The sequence below is a fragment of the Nelumbo lutea genome, chromosome 7 (genome assembly GCF_056320005.1).
Source record: "Nelumbo lutea isolate HS-2025 chromosome 7, American lotus-T2T, whole genome shotgun sequence".
NCBI lineage: Eukaryota > Viridiplantae > Streptophyta > Magnoliopsida > Proteales > Nelumbonaceae > Nelumbo > Nelumbo lutea.
Genome location: NC_142690.1, coordinates 60385467 through 60406428, shown reverse-complemented (window position 1 = coordinate 60406428; position 20962 = coordinate 60385467). Strand labels below are relative to the sequence as shown.

The window sequence follows — 20962 nt, the reverse complement described above, 5'->3', positions numbered from 1 at the left end:
TGGATTGATGAATTTGATCACCAATAAATATATGGTGAAATGATGAATCAGTGAATGAACCTAACATAGGATAAGGTTTATCAAGGCCTTGAATGGGTTTCAGGCTTTCAGCCCATAGCCAATTCCAGCCCAATTATTCTATTTCTGTTGAGAGAACAAAGCTTGGGATCATAGCCCATGGGCCATCGCCTAACTTATCGTCAACAACCTTTTACACCACAGACACGAATGACGGAAGGACTGAATCCCCCGTGCCAAATTGATGAACCTTCCCGGCTTTCCCAGCTCGGAGCCCTAACGACCTAAAACCCTAAACCCTCCTAGACCTAACGACAATTCAAACCTCTCCCAACACAATGAGAAGAATTTGCCCCTCCTTACTCTACTTGTGTCGCTATGCTCTTCCAGAACCCGATTTTCTTCTTCTCAGGTCTATCTGTTCTTCTGCTGCAGGTGTAAGACAAGCTGCCCAACTCACTTCAGAAGAACTCACAAAAATCAATCTCCTTATACCTCGTCTCTGCGAGTCCAATCATCTGCCAGAAGCCATTCGTCTGGTAGATGCAGCACTCCTTACAAACCCACCTCTCAATTCCCTTTCCCTCTCTATCCTCATTGATCGCATTTCGGAAGAGCCCGACATGACCCAGTCTATGGCCCTCCTCACCCGGCTCAAGTACAACCCTAATGCCCATCCTGCTCTCAGACCCATCAACCATATGCTCCTCGTTTCTTATTTCAAGAAGCATAAATTCAAGGAAGCAATGAAAGTATTTAATTGGATGTCCAGACCGGATTCACCTTGTATTACGGATGCAGGTGTGTATGGAGTTGTCATTGGGGGGTTTTGTAGGCATTGGAAGACTTTGGAGGCTTTGAAGGTTCTTCGGGTTATGGTTGGCGCAAATGTGGTAGTTGCTAATGATTTGCGAACTCAGATTTATAGAAGCTTGTTGAGGGAGGCACGGATTACTGAAGCACAGCAGTTGAATGAGGCTCTTGATTGTGTTCAAGGTGGAAAGGAGGGTGTTCAAAATATTGTAGAATTGCTGGATCGGATGATTGAGAATTGGATGGAGTAGAGAAGGTATAAGCCTATGCTTTTTCTGGATGTAGCCTTTTCTCCTTTTGCTTTTCAGCACTATTTCATTTCTTATTCTGTAATTCATGCTTCAATATTTTTTATGATTCTGCAGATTTAATGTTCTAGTTTTCAGTAACCTCCTCGTGAGGCTGTTAACATATCATGACCATAACTGTACGCTAAAATATTGGTGCTGATCAATTCCACTACAAATCTGCTTCTCTTTCTACTATCTTAATTGAGTCTTAGTCTCCTCTTTTCTATTCAGAAGGTTGACAAATAAGACATGAACCATCTTGGATGTCACGTTACATCTTATGGTGCTGATAATTCCTGTATGAAGCAGGCCTTTATAAAACGAAATAACATGATCAGACATCCAGCATTCTTACATCCATTCACCTCTATTCTGTGGCATTTGGATCCCTCTATCTAATGGTCATAAGTTAGACCTATTGTTTTTTGTAAATGTACTTCATAAAAACTGAAACGGATTTAAATAAGAAGAGCTCCAAATAAAAAGAAATAATGCCTATGGTTAACAATTAAAGAAATCAAGTCATTTTGGGGAAGTTTTGGTGGATAGGTATTCTTTCAGTGGCATGTTCTGACATGTTCCCATCAGTTTTGTCAAAAGTGGATAGAAAATGCAATTTTGTTGAGCCTGTGCACCTCTAGGGGTGTCAATTGGACTGGATTTGGTCCAATCCGGTCCAGTCCAATGTGAGTCCATTACAAATGGACCTAGTCCAATCCAGTCCAATGAATATTTTCGACCGGTCCAGAGACTGTCCAATCTGTTCAAATTCTTGTTAATTTAGGTTGGTTTCAACTTAAGCCTGGTCCATTGGACACCTATGTTCTTATCTTCTATCAATGGACCAGATATTGGCTCAACCCAATATAAATTCATTATGGATGGACCAGGTCCAATCCAATATGTCATATTGGTCCGTCCAGTCCGTCCAAATTCAATATGTTTTATTGGTCCGTCCAATCCATCCAAATTCAATGTCTTATTGGTCCATCCAATCCGTCCAAATGGATTTTGATTTGGACGGAGTCCAACACAAAACCGGTCCATTGACACCACTATGCACCTCTATTGCTAGGTTATAATTGTATTTGATTTTTGTCACACCAAAAGGGTATGACTTGCTTATCATGGTGTTTTGATCTGATAGCGTTGCTCTTTAGTAGGGCTGTCAGGACCGAGATATTGGTCCAATCCAATCTGGTCCAATATGAGTCCATAATCCATTACAGATGGACCAGGTTCAATCCAATATGATAAATAATTTGGACCACTAAGTCTGGACTGGTTCAATTCAATACACTTTATTGGGTCATCCAACCAGTTCAAATTGGTTTGAACTCAGATTGGGTCCAACGCAAACCTAGTCCATTGACACCCCTACTATTATCTTTTGTTAATGGACCAGATATTGGTTCAACCCAATCCAGTCCAGTATAAACCTATTATAGATGGACCAGGTCCAATCCAATCCAATAAATACTTTGGACCATTAAGTCTGGACTGGTGACTGGTCCAATTCAACATGTCTTATTGGACTATCCAACCTGTTCAAATTGATTTTGATTTGGGCGGGGTCCAACCCAAACCCAATCCATTGATACCCCTACTCTTTAGTCTTTATCCATGACTCCATGTCTTGTGAACGAAAATCTACGATGGTGCATTTAATCCACTATAGAATTCTTAAATACCAAAAGTATTATTTTTATCCTGGTAGGATGCTTGTATCCGTATCTTTGTCCTGAATTTTATGAAGGATCGTGTCTCTATTTCATGTATCAGTATCTGTACTAAATAAAAAAGGGCAGCCCAGTGTGCGACGCCAATGCAAGGTCTGGGGAGGGACAGATGTACGCAGCCTTACCCCTGCATATACAGAGAGGCTGTACTAAATAATAACCATAATTACCTAAAGTGCTTGCATTTACTACGTTGTCCTGAATTTTATGAAGGGCCATGTCTCTATCCATGTATCAGTATCTGTACTAAATACTAATCGTAATTACCTAAAGTGCTTTCATTTAGTCAATTTGTGAACTGGTATTTATTGTACCAATTTGCAAGTCAATTTGTGATAATGTGTAAGAGTTTCCTTATTTGAGTGAACTTGGTATACTATCTTAAGTAGTAGGAAACCTGTAATTCAGTTACCTAAAAGAAATAATGCCTAATAACTTGGAGGCAAAGTTTAAGAAATCCAACATTTTATAGATATAAAAGTAAACCAAAAATTTAAAAATTCTTAATTCTGTACATTTTCTTAATTAAAGGCATTCTCAACTTTGAACTCTAAAGTAGCAAATAGACCAGAGAAGCAAAGGAGTTCAATGAGCTTATTCTAAGACAAACTGAAAACATATTTTAAAAGCCTATTATTAAGAATTCTTAATTCTGTACATTTTCTTAATTAAAGGCATTCTCAACTTTGAACTCTAAAGTAGCAAATAGACCAGAGAAGCAAAGGATTTCAATGAGCTTATTCCAAGACAAACTGAAAACATATTTTAAAAGCCTGCTTCGGATGAACTGGGTTTGTTTAATAGCAGCAAATGAACCAGAAAACCAGGTATCTATGGTACTAATACCTGTATTTGGGAATCTTCATTTAGGTATGGTTGCTAATCTTCTTAGTTTTCACCCACTTTGCCATGGATTTGGATTTTGTCTTATAGGGGAATCAAAAACCCAAACTTTTGGAGGATTTTTTTTTTGGATCAGTACAAACTTTTGGAGGATATTAAAATCCCATTACTTAAAGTAGTAAATAAAGCTTGCTTTATCTTTTGAACTTTTACTTGTCCTCTTTCATCTAAAATAGTTGTGTGAAGTGTTGGGAAGATTTTTGCAGGAGAATTCCTTCCTGGAATTTGGTTCCCAGCAGGTCCATCCTATTAAAGACCGTGATCCTCCTCTTCCTGCGACGGGAAAGGAAATGGATTTCCGTTCTCTTCCCCCTAGGTATGGCAGTAAATTTTTGTTTTTGGGTACTAATGTGGATTCGCTGTCTCATGCCAATTCTCCAGGTTCCCAGCCTCTCTATTTGCCGCCGGCTGTGGATGCAAAAAAGATTAACACTGAAATTGGGGGTGAGGCTATAGTTGTTGAAGAGATGGGAGAAAGAATTTGGGGTTTAATTGAACATCATTTGGAAGAAATGACGAGGAAGGAGCTAGAGGAAAATAAACACATAGAGAATAAGGAAGATATGAACAGGGGGGAAGTGTTGATGGCTGACAAAAAGGAAGAAGACAGGATAAAAAGTATCGTGGAGAAGTTGGGTTGTAAGGTGAAGAATCCCAATGACTTAAAAGCCTACTTAAGGACCAAGAAAACTGAGGTGAAGGTGAGAAAAAGGAAGATGAGTGAGGTGGAGAGGTTAATGCTAGATGTGAAGGGAGATAGAGAGTTTAGTGAGAGGAAGGCTAGGAGAAGAGGGGGCAAGTAATTAAAGGGACTGAGGTAAGGGATATAAAATCAAAGTGACCTAATGAAAATGATCAGTTGGAATGTTCGAGGTTTAGGGAGCACGAGGAAGAGAGCCATAATAAAGGAATTGCTGAAGAAGAAGAAGCCAAATGTTGTTTTGTTGCAAGAGACTAAGCTTTTGACATTTGATGACAGATGGGCCAGAAGTATATGGAGGTCTAGGGGCTCCTCAGGTGGTATGGTGGTACTATGGAAGAGGAACATGTTGATGGGAAAAGAGGAATTGATGGGGAAGTTTACAGTGTCTCTTAAATTTCAAAATGAAGAGGATGGTTTTGAATGGGTGTTAGCATGCATTTACGGACCTAATGGGTATAGGGAGGAATGAAATGTGGGAAGAGCTTGAAGATGTACGGGGATTGTGGGATGGACTATGGTGTATTGGAGGGGACTTCAATGTGATAAGATTTGTTGAGGAGTCTAATAAGATGAGACAAAGAGAAACCACAAGTATGAGGAAGTTTAATGAATTCATAAACAATTGTGAATTGAAGGAGTTGTCCCTTGTGAGTAGTAACTTCACTTGGTCTAATATTCAATCAAACTCAATTTGCTCTAAGCTCGATAGGTTCTTATTTACAGTGGATTGGGAAGCCCACTGGGGATGGTTGATCTCTATGGATTTTCCTAGGTTAACCTCTGATCACTGGCCTATCTCTTTATCCAAGGTTGAGCTAAGAGGAAATGCCCCTACCCCGTTTCAGTTTGAGAACATGTGGCTTAGTCACCAAGGGTTTAGAGAAAAGGTAAAGGATTGGCGAATGGAGATTAATACTAGTGATACGTGGGAGGGTATGAAATTTCAGCATAAGCTTAAAGAGTTGAAAGAAAAGATCAGGATTTGGAATGCTCAACAATTTGGCAAATTAGAAAAGAAAAAACAAGAGGTAATTGACAATATTGAGATATTGGATAATAAGGAAAATGATGGAATTCTTGGAGAAAGAGAAAAGCAAGAGAGAGGGAGACTGAGAAAGAAATTGGAGGATATTCTTTTTAAAGGATGGGGATAGAAACGCAAATTTCTTCCACGCCTTAGCCAATGATAGGAGGAGGAAAAATTACATTTCCAAATTGGAAGTTGAAGGGGAGACTATTGATCAACAATTTGAAATTGCTAGTGCTATTGTTAACATTTCAAGTCGATATTAAGAAAATCTCTCTCTAGAAGACTTGGTGTGGAAGGTTGGAGTGGCCAAGAATTGAGGATGATCAAAAAAGATGGTTAGAAAGAAGGTTTGACTTGCTCTATTCCACTTCCCTCACAAACATGAGCCAATTGCAACTTTTCTCCCGAGCCCATTAAACCCCTTATCTTTAAACTGGGACTTTGGGTTTCGTAGAGGGTTAAGGGATGGTGAGTCGAGTTGTGTTATTGAGCTAATTCATTTACTAGAATCCGTTTTCTTGGACCCCACTTCTTCTAATCAAAGGGTTTGGACTCCTCTTCCAAAAGGTACTTTTACATGCTCTTCTTTTCTAAAATTCCTCAGTTCTAACCCCATTTCCCAAGGATTCCCTATCAAAGAAGTCTAGGCGCGACCTATTTCCCCAAAAATTGTTGTATTCTGCTGGGAAGTCTTCTATGGGAAAATCAATACTTTGGAAAACTTACAGAAGAAGAGACCATCGCTTTGTCTTTCCCCAAATTGGTGTTCCTTGTGTAAGGCCGAGAATGAGGGTTGTTTCCATTTGCTGATCTCTTGTTTCTTTGCTACAGCTATATGGAGGTGGAGCCTTTGTTTATTTGGAGGTAGGTGGTCTATGCCTTCTGATTTAAGCTTGTTATTCAACCCATCTGTCTTTGTTTGGCACACTAGAAGAGGTAAGGTCATGTGGAAATGTGTCAGGGCAGCCACTCTATGGACTCTTTGGGAGGAAAGGAATGCAAGAATTTTCTTAGAGAAGGAAAGAGAGTTAGATGAAATGAAGGATTGTATCCTAACAAGAGCAATCCATTGGCTGAAAACTGTGGATATCTTTGATGACTTCTCCTTTGATGATTTGTGGAGGAATTGGCTAGTAATAGCTAACACTTCAACAAAGAATGATAGAATTCTGTTCAGAATGGATTCCGCCTTTGGAAGGTGTCATCAAGCTGAACTTTGATGGAAGCAGCCAAGGCAACCCCGGGCCTTTAGGTATAGGGGGTATCCTAAGAAATAAGGATACCAACATAATTTCCCTATTCTCAAGACCGGTGGGAGTGGGGGATTCCACAAGGGCAGAAATCCTTGTTGCAATACAAGGAATTCAGATTGCTGACCAGCTTGAGGTGGAGCATCTCCTAGTTGAAGGGGACTCTCAGGTGGTAACAAGGTGGCTCCTAAACTTGGATACCACCATTTGGGGCTACAAAGATCTCATCAAAAAAGTAAAGTGGTTAGCCAACAATATGGGAGTTGAGGTAAAATGGGTTAATAGGTCTGCTAATTCTTTGGTTGATGCTTTAGCCAAACAGGGGGTTTCTAGGGAAGATTTTTTTTGTGCTTCTATGTAAGTTGTTATTAATTTGGAAATCTATACTTAACTAGCCTGGAGAGGTTGCAACTCGTGCCTTTCCTTGGGGACTTTGCACTATTGTCTATTGTTGTTTAATAAAATTATTTCAATTATCAAAAAAAAAAATGAAGGTTTGACTTGGAGGAAATAATGGAACCAGTTTTTTCAATGGATAGATCTAAAGCACTAGGTCCAGATGGATTTTCTATGGCTTTCTACCAAGGCTGTTGGGACATTTTGAAGGAGGATATCCAAAAGGTGTTTGATGAATTTTTTAACAGAGGAGTAATTAATCCAGGTTTAAATACTACCTTCATCGCTTTGATCCCAAAGAAAGCAGGAGCAATACAACCTAAGGACTTTAGGCCAATCAGTCTTGTTCATAGTCTTTACAAAATCATTTCCAAGGTGCTATCAAGAAGAATTAGATTAGTGCTTCCTTCTATTATTTCCTTAAATCAAGGGGCCTTTGTATAGGATAAGAAGATCTTGGACCAAATCCTTATTGCCAATGAGAGTGTGGATGAGCTAAAGAGATCTGGAAAGAAAGGCTTGATTTGCAAGCTCGATTTAGAGAAAGCTTATGATTTGGTGGACTGGGATTTCTTAATGGAAGTAATGAAGAATTTTGGCTTTGGAGATAGGTGGTGCAAGTGGATTAAGAGTTGCATTAGTACTTGTCACTACTCACTCTTGGTTAATGGCATAGTGGTTGACCACTTTCGAGCCATCAGAGGCATTCGACAGGGGGACCCCTTTCTCCGTTCTTGTTCACTCTAGTAGCAGAAGTGTTAGGAATTATTTTTCAGATAGCAGATTTGAGGGGTTTGGTGAGAGGTTGGAGAGTGGGAAGAGAGAGTACTTATCACTCATTTGCAATTTGCCGATGATACTATTCTATTCTGTGAGGGAGGTGATCTAAGCTGGGTGAGGAATATGAAGGAGGTGATACAAGTATTTGAGAAAATGACAAATCTGAAAGTCAACTTCAATAAGACTTGTGTAGCAGGGATCAACATGGAAGATGAAGAAGTAATTGAATGTGCAACATTATTGGGGTGTGAGGTATGTCAGTGGCCTATGACTTATTTGGGTTTACCTTTGGGAGACAACCCTAGAAGTGTGAAATTTTGGAACCCGATGGTGGATAGATTCTCAAAAAGGCTTGCCTACTGGAAAAGGAATTATCCATCGATGGGTGGAAGAATAACTTTGATCAAATCAACATTAGCAAATCTGCCGGTTTATTTCCTTTTGGTCTTTAGGATGCTTGTAAGGATTTGTAGAAGGATAGAGAAGATAATGAGGGATTTTTTATGGGAACTAGGAGAGGAGAGGAGGGATCATAGGGTGAGATGGTAAATGGTGATTAGAAGTAAGAAGTTAAGGGGTCTAGGAATTGGGAACATTCAAAAGAGGAATACAGCCTTGTTGGGTAAGTAGTTATGGAGATATTTGGTGGATCAAGACAAGTTCTGGACAAAAGTGATCAAGAGCATTCACGGGCTGACGATAGATGGTTGGGACACTAGAATTTTGGCTAGAGTGGTTTCTCTCTTTATTTGGTTGCAGGTGGACTCCTCAATCAAGCTTTCATAGCCTCTTCACCTATGCAGTTGGTAGGCGGATCAAAAAGAGGGGAAAAATCTTGTAGAGATACACTAAGGTAGCAGTTTGTTGGACAATTTGGGAGGAAAGGAACCAAAGGATATTTGCTGAAAAGGAAAGAAGCAGGGACACAATTATAGAAGTAATCTCCATGAGGGTAGGACAATGGGTAAAAACAATGAATCTCTTTGAGAATGCTTCAATAGAGACCATCATGAATAATTGGCAGGAAATAGCAGTCTTGGCTCCTAGTAGAATCAATGTCCATTCGATGTGGCTCCCTCCGATGGAAGGCTTTATCAAACTCAACTTTGATGGGAGTAGTGAAGGAAACTCAAGGTCATCAAGGGTTGGTGGTGTGTTCAGAATAGAGGCAGGTTCAATTATAGCTCTTTTTTCAGGACCAATTGGAGTTGGAGATTCTTTGAGAGCGGAAATTCAGGCCCTCCTGGAGGGGGTAAAAAGGGACAAGGAGTTGAATATAAATAAGTTGATTATAGAAGGAGATTCGCAAGTGGTAATTGGCTGGATAGAGAAGGCAAACAATGGGTTATGGGCATACATTAATGAAAAAAGGCATTTTAAGTGGCTAACCCAAGGAATGGATGTGTGTGCCCAGTGGGTTAAAAGATGTGCTAATTCATTTGCATATGCTTTGGCCAAACAGGGGGTGGGAAGAAGCTGATTGTTTTGGGCTACTATGTAATTTTATTGTTGGGGGGTGGTGAGAGGGTTTACCTCCCCTCACCTTTGTATTTTAACCTTCTTTATAATTAATGAAATCTTTCTGTTACTGATAAAAAAAAAGTGTCACTAGATGTTGCTTTGTTCTTGTTTGTTCTTGTCCATCATGAAATTTATGGGGTCTAGACACCAATACCATTTTCTCATGTATTCCTTCTTTAAGCCTTGTATCAAATCATTGTGATTCATTTATTCCCAATTAAAAGCCTTGTGTGCTGGCCCGGTACCTCCAAAAGTAAAGGTATTTAGTTGGAAGGCTACCAATCAGGTCAATGAGGTTTTGGTGGTGGGGGTGGGGGAGGAATACTGGAATCTTTGAAAACAAAGAATTAAGGGTGAGAGTTTTGATGGACCTTATCACCATAAGAATTGGGCATTGGGCTTTGGTTTGTGATGAAATTAAAGGTATCACTATGGATGGGCTACTAAGAGGACAGCAGGTTGTGGTGGGGTATAAAGCTAGAAACCAATAAAGGCAAGTAGAGTGGGCAGAAACTGTAACATGAAGACTGAAACTCAACTTTGAATGATTGGGTTGGCCCAAGCTCCCTGATGAGTTGATTGGGTGGTTGGAAAGAGAGTTTGACTTGGAAGAAATAAGAGAGGCCATTTTTTTCTATGGATAGATCTAAAGCCCTAGGCCTTGATGGTTTCACGATGGCTTTTTACCAAGACTACTTGAAGATTATTAAGGCTGACATTCAAAATGTTTTCTCAGAATTCTTTGAAAGGGGAGTGATAAACCCTGGCCTGAACTCAACTTTTATTGCTTTAATTCCGAAAAAGGAGGGAGCTTGCCACCCTAAAGAGTTTAGACCCATCAGTTTGGTTAATAGCCTCTATAAGATCATTGCTAAGGTGTTATCCAAAAGAATTGGAGAGGTGCTTCCCACAATAATATCTCACAATCAAGGTGCCTTTGTGAAGAATAGACAAATTGTCGACCAAATTTTAATTGCAAATAGGAGTGTGGAAGATTATAAAAGTAGAGGGGAGAAAGGGGTGGTGTGTAAATTGGATCTGGAAAAGGCATATGATATGGTTGATTGGTCCTTGCTGTTGGAAGTTTTAGAGTCCTTTGGGTTTGGGCAAAGATGGTGTAAATGGATAAAAGGGTGTATCGGGACATGCCACTATTCTATATTAGTGAATGGCAAGGTGGTAGGTCGTTTTCCAGCTGTTTGGGGTATTAGGCAAGGGGATCCTCTTTCCCCCTTCCTTTTTACCCCAATTGTTGAAGTGTTAGGAAGGCTTATTGAGAGGGCAGATTCAAGAAGTTTGGTAAGTGGTTGGAGAGTTGGGAGGGATAGGGTTCCAGTCACTTACCGACAATTTGCAGATGACACAATTCTGTTTTTTGGTGGAGAGGAGATTAGATGGGTTAGCAATCTAAAGATGGTGATTAAAGTATTCGAACAAGTGACCAACCCCAAAGTAAACCTTGACAAGAGCTGTGTGATTGGCATTAATATGAGTACTGGAGAGGTGGAGGAAAGGGCCCAAGTGTTGGGCTGTGAGATGGCTCAATGGCCATTGAAATATCTAGGGCTCCCATTAGGGGATAATCCTAGAAAAAGGAGCTTTTGGAATCCAGTGATTGATAGATTCACAAAAAGGTTAGCTTCTTGGAAGAAGAACTACCTTTGTTTGGGTGGTAGGATAACCTTGATTAAGTCAATATTGGCAAACCTTCCAGTCTATTTCCTATCTGTGTTCAGAATTCTTGAAGGAGTCTGTAGGGTGTTGGAAAAATTAATGCGGGACTTCTTATGGGAACCAGGGGAGGTGAAAAGGGACCATAGAGTTAGGTGGGATTTGGTTACAAAATCCAAAAGTGAGGGGGGACTCGGGTTGGGAAATTTGCAGAAGAAGAATGAAGCTCTTTTGGAGAAATGGTTATGGAGGTGGTCCAAAGAAAGGGAGAATTTGTGGGCTAAAATAATCTTAAGTATCCCATGGGCAAGAGGCAGCTGGCTGGGACTCGGGGATATCATCTAGGGCTTGAAGAGCTTCTCCTTGGAAGTTGATCCATGCCATTCTTCCTTCATTTCTTCCCTTCATCAGGTATGATCTCGGTTCTGGTTTGTTCGTGAACTTCTGGGAACACACATGGGTGGGAGACATTCCCTTGAAAGAGCAGTTCCCTTCTTTGTTTGCTCTTTCAAGGTTTAAAAATGAGCCTGTAGCAACCTTTGTTACCTTGTCTAATTTTGCTATTGATTGGAATTTGGGTTTTAGAAGGGCTCTTAGGGATTCTGAATTGGAACCCATTAACTTGCTTATGATCTTGGATGAGGTAGTTTTTGACCTCTCCAGTGTGGACACTAGGGTTTGGTCTCTTGTTCCTTCGGGTATTTTCTTTTGTTCCTCTTTTTTCAAAGCATTAAAACAGTCTAATCCGGTACTTGGGTCTCCTTTTCCAGTTTGGGAAGTTTGGGGTAGCCCAATTCCTCCAAGGGTAGGTGCTTTTTGCTGGGAAGCTATCCTAGAAAAGTGTAACACTTGTGACCTACTTCAAAAGAAAAGGCCTAATTGGTGTTTATCCCCGCACTGGTGCATCTTATGTAAGAAGAATGGTGAAAGCTGCTATCACTTGTTAGTTTCTTGTCTCTTTGTGTTAGATATTTGGTGTTGGTTTTTTTCTTTATTTGGTTGTAGGTGGCTCTTCCCTTCAAGTGTGCAAAGCTTGTTTAATTCTACTTCAGTGAGGGGGTTTAAAAAAGAGAGGTAAAATCTTGTGGAGATGTGTTAGAGCAGCTGTTTGTTGGCAATTTGGGAGGAAAGAAATCAAAGAATATTTCATGAAAAAGAAAAAAGCAAGGAAGCCATCATTGAATTAATATATGTTAGGGTGGCTCATTGGGTCAAGTCTTTGAAGCTCTTTGAAGCCTATTCAGTAGGAGACATCATTAGGAATTGGGAAGAAGTGGCTGGGTCTGCTCCCATGTCTACTGCTCTTAGTCCAGCTTGGACTCCACCAGATTCGGGTTTCATCAAATTGAACTTTGATGGTAGCAATGAAGGAAATCCAGGCCCTTCAGGCATAGGTGGTATTTTCAGGGATGAAGAAAGTTGAATTATTGCTATGTTCTCAGGACCTATAGGTTGGGGGGCATTCACTGAGAGCTGAAATCTTGGCAGCCCTAGAAGAGATTAAAAGAGCTAAGCAGTTGAAGATCAGTAATCTGCTGGTGGAAGGTGACTCTCAGCTGACTGTTAGATGGCTGCAGAAGGAAGAGTCCAGCTTGTGGAAGTTTTCGAATGAAAAAAAAAGAAAATTAATCAGTTAACTCAAAACATGCATATAAGGGTTCAATGGACCAAGAGGAGTGCTAACCCTATGGCAGACACTTTGGCTAAACAGGGGGTGGGGAGAGCAAATTTCTTTTGGGCTCTTTTGTAATCCTTTTTTTTAGTTTTGACAGGGAGGGTTATGACTTTTTACCCCTCCCTTCTGGTTGTAATTTTCCATCTTAATTCTTAATAAAAGTTACTGTTATTGATAAAAAAAAGTAACAGCAATATTTGCCTTAGTTTTTCAGGCCTAATTGGGCATAGCAATCCTTTAAAGGCAGAACTCCTAGCCCTTATCCAAGGTCTAAAGCCGGTTTCCGTGCAAGGTGGATAGATGTAATAGTAGAGGGAGACTATCAAACAGTCCTATCATGGATGTGAGATGAAAAGAGCATTTCTGGGGCTTATATGCCATTAGTGAGGCAGGTGCAAGCACTGGGTGGTAATTTGAATGGCTCATTCAAGTGGGTGCTATGACTGCTAACGGGGAATACTTGGGATGGGTTTGTATGTGTAAAGTTTCTTTATTTGACTGAATGTTGTAGTCAGGGATAGCCTTGTACCTCTTCCTTGCTGTTCATAATTAAGGGTAGTGGGAAGCTTTTCTCTTAATGAATACAATATAATTGTAATTGATAAAAAAAGAAAGAAATACTGGATTGTTTTCTATCAGTCACAGTACAAAGATATTATTTCCTGGAGTGCTGAGTACAATTGATGTTTGGTGGTGTTGTTATAGTTTTTTTTTTTGATCAATAACAACAGATTTCATTAAATAGGAATAAACTTACAAAAAAGAGGAGCTAAAGTATCTTAACTCCCCAGAAATTGGGTAGGCACCCAAACTGAAAATAACAAACAATTACAACTGAGCCCAGAACCCAGAAACCCTATTCACCCCTTGCCTAGCCAATCCATCAGCAAAGGAGTTTGCATTTCTCTTTACCCAAGTACACTGAACTTCCATGTTGTTATAGTTGCAATACCTGTTGAGTAATTATATGGTCAAGGGGCTCTATCCTATCCTTGTTCAACTATTTTTGGTCATTGTACTCATAAGAATGATAACAACAAAAGACCTAGGCTTAGTCCATGGTCATTGATGTATCTTTTCGCTATACTTATCAGGACCATACAACTCAACTAAGCCTTGTCCCAACTATATGGGGTGTCAGCAACTTAAATCATGCTTGGTCATTCCACTCTGTTCAATGCCATATTCACTGAACATTTTTGGTAAGTTACTCTGTTTTGTTATTCCTATATCCTCTGTTCCCTATGTTTATCAGGATCATGTCCAGTGAAATTACTACCCTGCAGTCTTGCAGTATACAGTATATCCAGAGACCTGAGTTGAGATTATGATTAATTTTTTTATCAGTATTCAGTAACAAATGCAACTATTAACTTTGAACAAAATAATAATATACAAGTACATATGTGCCTAAGCATCCCTATTGTTTAGGCTAGCATCCACCACCCATCCATTTCATTTCTATTATTTACATATTCCCCCCTTGGGGAACCATTCCCTGATACATCTAAGATCTATTTACTCCTTGCCTTGCCAACACATCAGCCATACTTTTAATAGCTCTCCACATTAATATAGGACATTCTGCAGGACATTCACTCACCATATTTCATTTCTCTAATCTTCTTCCGGTTTTTTGAGAGATCTGAGATTTTGTGAGACTGCAACAGTTTGTGAGATAGAATTTTCATGTTTCTTATCTATATTCTACTTTGTAGAGTTTTGATAGATCTGTAATTTTGTATGATGAGGATTTGATAAGACATTCCTTAGTGCTGTTTAATTGAGGCCTATGTTCATCTGTTGAATTCTCGATAGGTTCAAATGATGTTCATGAAATAGCATAAGTAAATATCAAATTGCTTCAATATTTGAACCCATAGTCTCCTAAAGCATGACCTGTCTTAGATGAATCTCCTATTGCTTAAAGGATTTGACTCATTTCAGTGATAATCTCTTGTATTAAGCACGTGATTACCTATTTTTCTCACCAGTACTCCTACCCTACCAGACCATCTCTAGAGCCTATTGCAGTACAGAACACTTAAAAGGATACCAGAAACAGAATTGCTCAGGTTGGTTGCTCGTGGTTCAGCAGTTTAACTACCTTTTTGGATTATCCAGATCATGAATAAAAAAAGGGAAAAAAGTTATAAGCAAGAAAAAAAATAGAAGTAAATGGACAAATTAATGAGCTTTTAAACATTATTCGAAATACAAATATTTTCAGACATTCATACAAGTTTGACCATTGTTTCAAAAACGGAATCTGTATCAACCCAGAAAGCCAGCCAGGCAGCAGGCTTGGCCACTTGTGCAGTGCTGTCGTTGATGTAGACCTGATGCACCCAAACCGAAATTCTGGTACCTCAATAAGGGACAGATGCCAGATTTGGAAGTCTGTGTGGAAAGTTGAAGTAGCTCCCAAAATTAAGGGCTTTATTTGGTGAACTCTTCATAAAGGTTTCCCTGTTAATCACAACTTGCAAAGAAGGAGAATTGTTGACGGTCCACTCTGTCCTGTCTGTCATGGTGAGGTTGAGACAATCTCTCACATCACATGATCGTTTACTGTTCCTTTTCCCGGTCAGTATCATTTGGTTCATCTCTGGGTTTGAGAGTGGGGGACAGTGCAGGATGATTAATCAGGGATAGATTAAAGGAATTATTCTTTTGCAAAATGTTGACAATGCCTATAAACCTGATTTGATAATTCACTTCTTTACTGTTGCATGGTTGATTTGGTTGAACCACAATAGAGTATTGGATGGTGGTAATCCTGATCATCCTTTATATCTTGATGTTGACTAGCAGGTTACAGTTGGAGTGCAATCAGATGCTGATTCAGACTCGCTTCTCACTTCTCCCCTTGATCGAGGTCCTTTTCTTGTTTCTAGAAATGCAGCTGGCCTTGAAGCTAATCACGTTTGTTTTGCCAAAGTTTATGTCTCTGGTGCTGCTTATAAAGCTGGAGAGAGCTGGGTATGGTGTGGTTATTTTGAATCAGCTGGGTGTTCTCTGCGGTGCTTCAGCTATTTCTGATATCCCCATATCCATTCTTTTCTCGGATCTCTCTGCTGCTTTGTAAGGTATTAGACTAGCAAAAAAGGTTAATATTGATGTCTTGTGTCTATTCAGACAGTAATATCCTTATTGATCTTATGGCAGAGCACTCTCTCACTCAGACCCAGGGGATTAGGTCTGTTTTGGTTGACGTCAAAGATGAACTTGTTGGTCCCTTTAGAGCTCAATGGCATCATATTACTCGAGTTAACAATGGGATAGCTCATGTTTTGGCTAGTAGTCTTTGTCCTTGTAATGGTGAATGGGGGTAGATGGAGATGGACCCATTCCACTTTGATCTCTCCTGTCGTTTTTTTGAATCTCTGTAATCACTCCTTGTATGTTGACTGTCCAGCTGCATTTCTTTACCAAAAGAAAAGGAGCTGATACCCCATCAGGTTTCAGTGTGTTTATGTTTTTTTCCAAGTACTGTTATTGAAATTTTGATTTCTAGACAGTCAAGAAACTAAGAAGCTATTTTGATGTCCTTCAAAGCCATTTCAAGGCTAAACAAAGCTATATACACAGTTCACATCACGGGGGTCACACACAGAGTTGACATGTTTTGGACCAGGTACCATAAACAAAACCATAGGCACAGACACAGAATTGGGTTGGGACTTGGGAGTGTCTTTTATTTGGATGGTACCAGCCTACCAGGTACCATAATGGGGGATGGTGATTAGGATGTTTTAGTCACACGTAAAGTAAGATGTACTGCATCTGAATTGACATGTTTTGGACCCAGCAACCAAGTCTCGACAATTTATCTTGTCAGACTCGGATGGGATCCAGCGGTTGAACTGGTGACCCATGAGTTCTGGCCTCTGGGTCTCTGTTTGTACAGGTCGAATGATCGATCTAACCTCTGATTAAGCGAGCAAAATCATGATCCAGTGAACTTTCCGTTTTCTTATTTTCATCCAGTCGACGGCATAAAACTGAATAGTTGAGATCATCTTCTTACAATGACTGATAACGATCATTTCCAAAGGAATAGATGCCACATGGGTGTTTTGACCATAACGGTCATGAAGCGGTTTGGTTGAGAGACCTTTTAGTGAGAACTTGGGGGAAAAAACGGCCATGCCTCGAGCACGGGAGAATTCTAATAGAGGGAAACAGAAAAAAAGTTAATTCTCGCCCTATCAACCATTGCTTACCACTATATGCTGAGATATTGTTGATGTGTCATCCTACATGCCACCGCTCAGTTATGAGTCAGTGTTTCATGACACACTGAAACTATGAAAACCATCCCCCAATTCCAACAAAATACTTAAACCTCCATACGAACCCTACCTCTAGCTAGGGGTGAGAAAATGGGTAGGTCCTACCTGGAACCAACCTTGAATTGGCCTTGAATTAGCCCTACTAAATCTGTTACAAGATAGGGTCTGGTTCTAAATTCTTCAAACCAATCCCTACCCAGGCTGATTCCAGGGTATAGGGGTTTATCCTACTCAAATCAACTTGAAGGATGGGACCGACGGGCCTTGGTGAAATCAGCCTTGGAGTCGAACTTACCTTGAAGTAAATCCCAAAATAATTTGAGGATGTAAAGATTTGAAGCTAAGTGCTCATGGTTACAAAGGCCATGGTCTCACTTGACCATTAAGTCACTTAAATAATTTGACCTTTCTTCTTTCATTTTAATATTCGAATGTGTATAATAAGTAGTGTAAAAAGGTAATATTTACAAAATTTAAATTATAATGATAAGTTTTGAATCATATATTATTATATTATGATGATCTACGTATTAATTCACTCAATTTAATTAATAAAGTTAATGTAAGTTTTGAATTATATATTATTATTGTTGAAAATCAAGTTTTTAAAGGAACATATTCCTTTTTTTTAGGGGGAGTAAAGAAAGAATAGATTCCATAAGTAGACCTTAGACTTAACTTTCATAACGTATGTTCTAGTTCCAAAAACATAGGATTGATCTTCACAGTGTAGGTTTCAAGTTCTGCCTTGGAACTGAACCTGATTGACCCATGCTCACCCCTAACTCTTTGGCCTTATGTGTTTTGATGATAACAGATTCATTGAGGATACTAATAGTTTGAAAAGCAAATGTGTAATTATAGAGAAAAATTTCTCATTATAAAAAAAATATTTACATGAGGCAAGGAAGGATAACTAACAATTCTATTTGAGCTTAACAAAGATGAAAAATTTATTTGTATGTGGCAAGGAAGAGTAGCTAAATCTTATAATGCAACAAAGACACTTCAAGACTCTTCAAAGAAGATGATGCTTTAAATGATAAAATGAAAACATCAAAGACCATTTAGAAAGGAAGATTTGTTACCAAAAAAATAAGAAAGAGACGACATCAAGCTTCAAAGTACTTAATTTGTTCTCATCTTTTTAGGACTTATGTAATCGGGTGTAAGATACAATATGAGCTTGAATGAAACTGATGGAGGGAGATTTGGCCCGACCCCTTGGCCACGCGACACATAGAAGCAACCGAGAGTGACCTGGCAGAAGCACCAGCTCGGCACGGTAGCAGGCCCACAACCCAAGCTCTGAGCTCTGAGTTAGAGTCCCGAGCTACCCCAAAGAAGGAACCTACGACCTGAGCTCCCCAAGGAAGAATCTAGCTCTCCTCTGGAGGTCCTGAGCCTTACAAGGAGCGCAAAGGGCAAAAACCCAAGCTGACCCACCCCGAGGCAGTTTGGGCCACACTTCTATCCGAACTCAAGACCACCTCGCACACCACTTCGGCTCCAAATCGCCTGACTGAACAACCATACTTGACACCTAGGAAACCGGTACACGGAGGCAGCGCACCTGACTGATTAGGGGTCCGACACATGACAGCCACCTGCCACCACCATCTCAGACGTGGCAGAGACGGCCCTGGCAAGGACAGTGGCGGTTATGACACCCAAACTGGCAACTGGTAGAGGCTATGACACCCGAGCTGGCGTCTAGCAGGGATGATGACACCCGATCTGGCATAGGTGATGATGCCTGATCTGGCAGATGTATGGGAGTGAGTGTACAGGGTGATTATAAAAGGCCCCCATCTCCCAAGGAAGGGGGTATGTGATTTTCTGTGCTTTCTAGTCTTAAAGTTCCTCATTTCCCTTGCCTTCTCAAGAGCACTAACTTGAGCTTCGGAGTGTTCCAACCGGGTTCCTCCCTGAAAATCTCCAACTTCTTCCTTGTTTCAGGCATCTTTGGCTCTGTCAATGGCAAGGTGACCATCAGCGAGGACCGACCACATTGCGCATCATCATTTGGCGCCGTCTATGGGAACACTTCAAAAAGCCTCCCCTAACCTTTAACTCTCTCTCTCTCTCTCTCTCTCTCAAAGAAATCTTAGCTTCCATGGCTTCCTCCAACAACAACAGGCACAATGCCGACTTGAATGTTGTAGGGGAACACCCTCAGCCCGCCACTGTATGTATTGGACAGTTCACTGTCCCCCTCTCGACGGACGGAATCCCGAGCCTCAATGCGCCGAGTGCGGTGACACCTGTGAATGTTCCCCTTCCCCTTCCTATCGAGACAACTTTCGCCAAACCAATCGTTGTCCCCCTGGCGACCAGCCAGAACCAGCTTGATGACCTGCTGCAATGCATGCGGGCAATGCAAGCCCAAATGCAGCAGTTCCAGCAACATCAACTCCATCAGCAGCAAATACTGCACCACATTTCCCAGCATCACTACCAACAGCAATTCTCCCAACTGCCTCTGAACCAACCATAGCTCCCACCTCAGCACCCTACTCCGAAGCCGGTCAAGCCCTCCCCTTAGGGCGAGCGCCTTCACCGAGGAAAAGCCTCCCAGCTTCAGAACCCCTCTAGGAGTCAGGCCTCATCCCCGGGTAGGAGGGAAAGACCAATCACCTCTGCCTCGCAGCTCGCCGGTGGATCAAGAACCTCCTTTCCGAAGTCAGCACCTTGGCACTCTAAGTTCGAGCTCCCGCTCGCAGAGAACCAATTTGGCATCCTGGCCGTGGACTACCAACAGTCTGGGCCGATCGAGCTCGGCAACACCGAGGCAAGTAGCGCCAATACCAGGCCTTCTCAGCAGCGAAGACGCCGGCGAAGTTGCTGAACTACTACCTGTGTTATGCCCGAGCTCCGAGGTAAAGAAACAAGCTCGGACGAGGTAAAAGTTGCCCCTATTCTTTCTGTTCCTTCCCCCCTGTCATCAGAACTCCTTGTAGTTCCCATGCCCAAAGATTTCAAACTTCCTCCCCTAGACAAGTATGATGGGTCCTCTGACCCCAATGACCACGTCGATGCTTTCCAGTCCCAAATGTACCTGGCGAGGGCCAACGAGTCCTGCATGTGTGTGGCCTTCACTACCACCTTCAGGGGAGTGGTCCGCACCCAGTTCGTGCAAGTCTTCACCGCGCACTTCGTTACTAGCAAGCGGTGCCCCCAAACCGAGGAAAGCCTCCTCGGAATAGTCCAGAGGGAAGGAGAGTCCATTCGGGGCTATGTCAAATAGTTCAATGACGCGTGCTTGCAGATACCGCGCCTAGACCCCGCGGTACAGCTCGCGGCAGCCAAGAGGGGTGTGACACACAAGGAGTTCAGGTGGCACATGGTAGTCAACCAGCCAGCGACCATAGCTGAATTCCTCAAGCTCGCGGACAAATTCATAAGAACAGAGAAGGAGATCAACCAAAGGACTAAAAGCGGGATCGAAAAAATAAAGAGGGAAGGCGAACCCTCCAACCCAAATGATAGGAGGAAGAAAGACCCAGCTCGGGGGACGAAGCCAAGCCTGCCATTCCGAGCTCCCTTAGCAGGTCAGATGGGCTACACGCCCTTAAACGCGAAGCGAGCCGAGATCTTAATGACGATCAAAGATGCCCCGTACGTGAAATGGCCACCTCGTCTGAAAGGAAACCCGAACGAGAGGAATAAAAACTTGTACTGCAGTTTCCATAGAGATCACGATCATAGCACCGAACATTGTAATAATCTCCGCGACGAGATAGAAGAACTTATCCGTCGCAGATACCTGAGAAGTTTTGTATAGCATAATAATAATAATAGTAATAGTAATAAGATAGGTCAGTAGGGAGAGCACAACAGAGATACTCCCGGGTCCAGTAGCTAGCCAACCGAACCGT

At 41.2% G+C, this 20962-nt stretch overlaps 1 long non-coding RNA gene across 1 annotated transcript; it reads left to right on the top strand.

The window, feature by feature from the left end:
• Positions 1-220: 220 nt before the first annotated feature.
• On the top strand, positions 221-16350 carry LOC148846626 (uncharacterized). The gene is made up of 4 exons (XR_016101749.1): positions 221-1087; positions 15604-15878; positions 15958-15988; positions 16034-16350. It is a non-coding gene; the product is annotated as an uncharacterized LOC148846626 (long non-coding RNA).
• The last annotated feature ends 4612 nt before the right edge of the window (positions 16351-20962 follow it).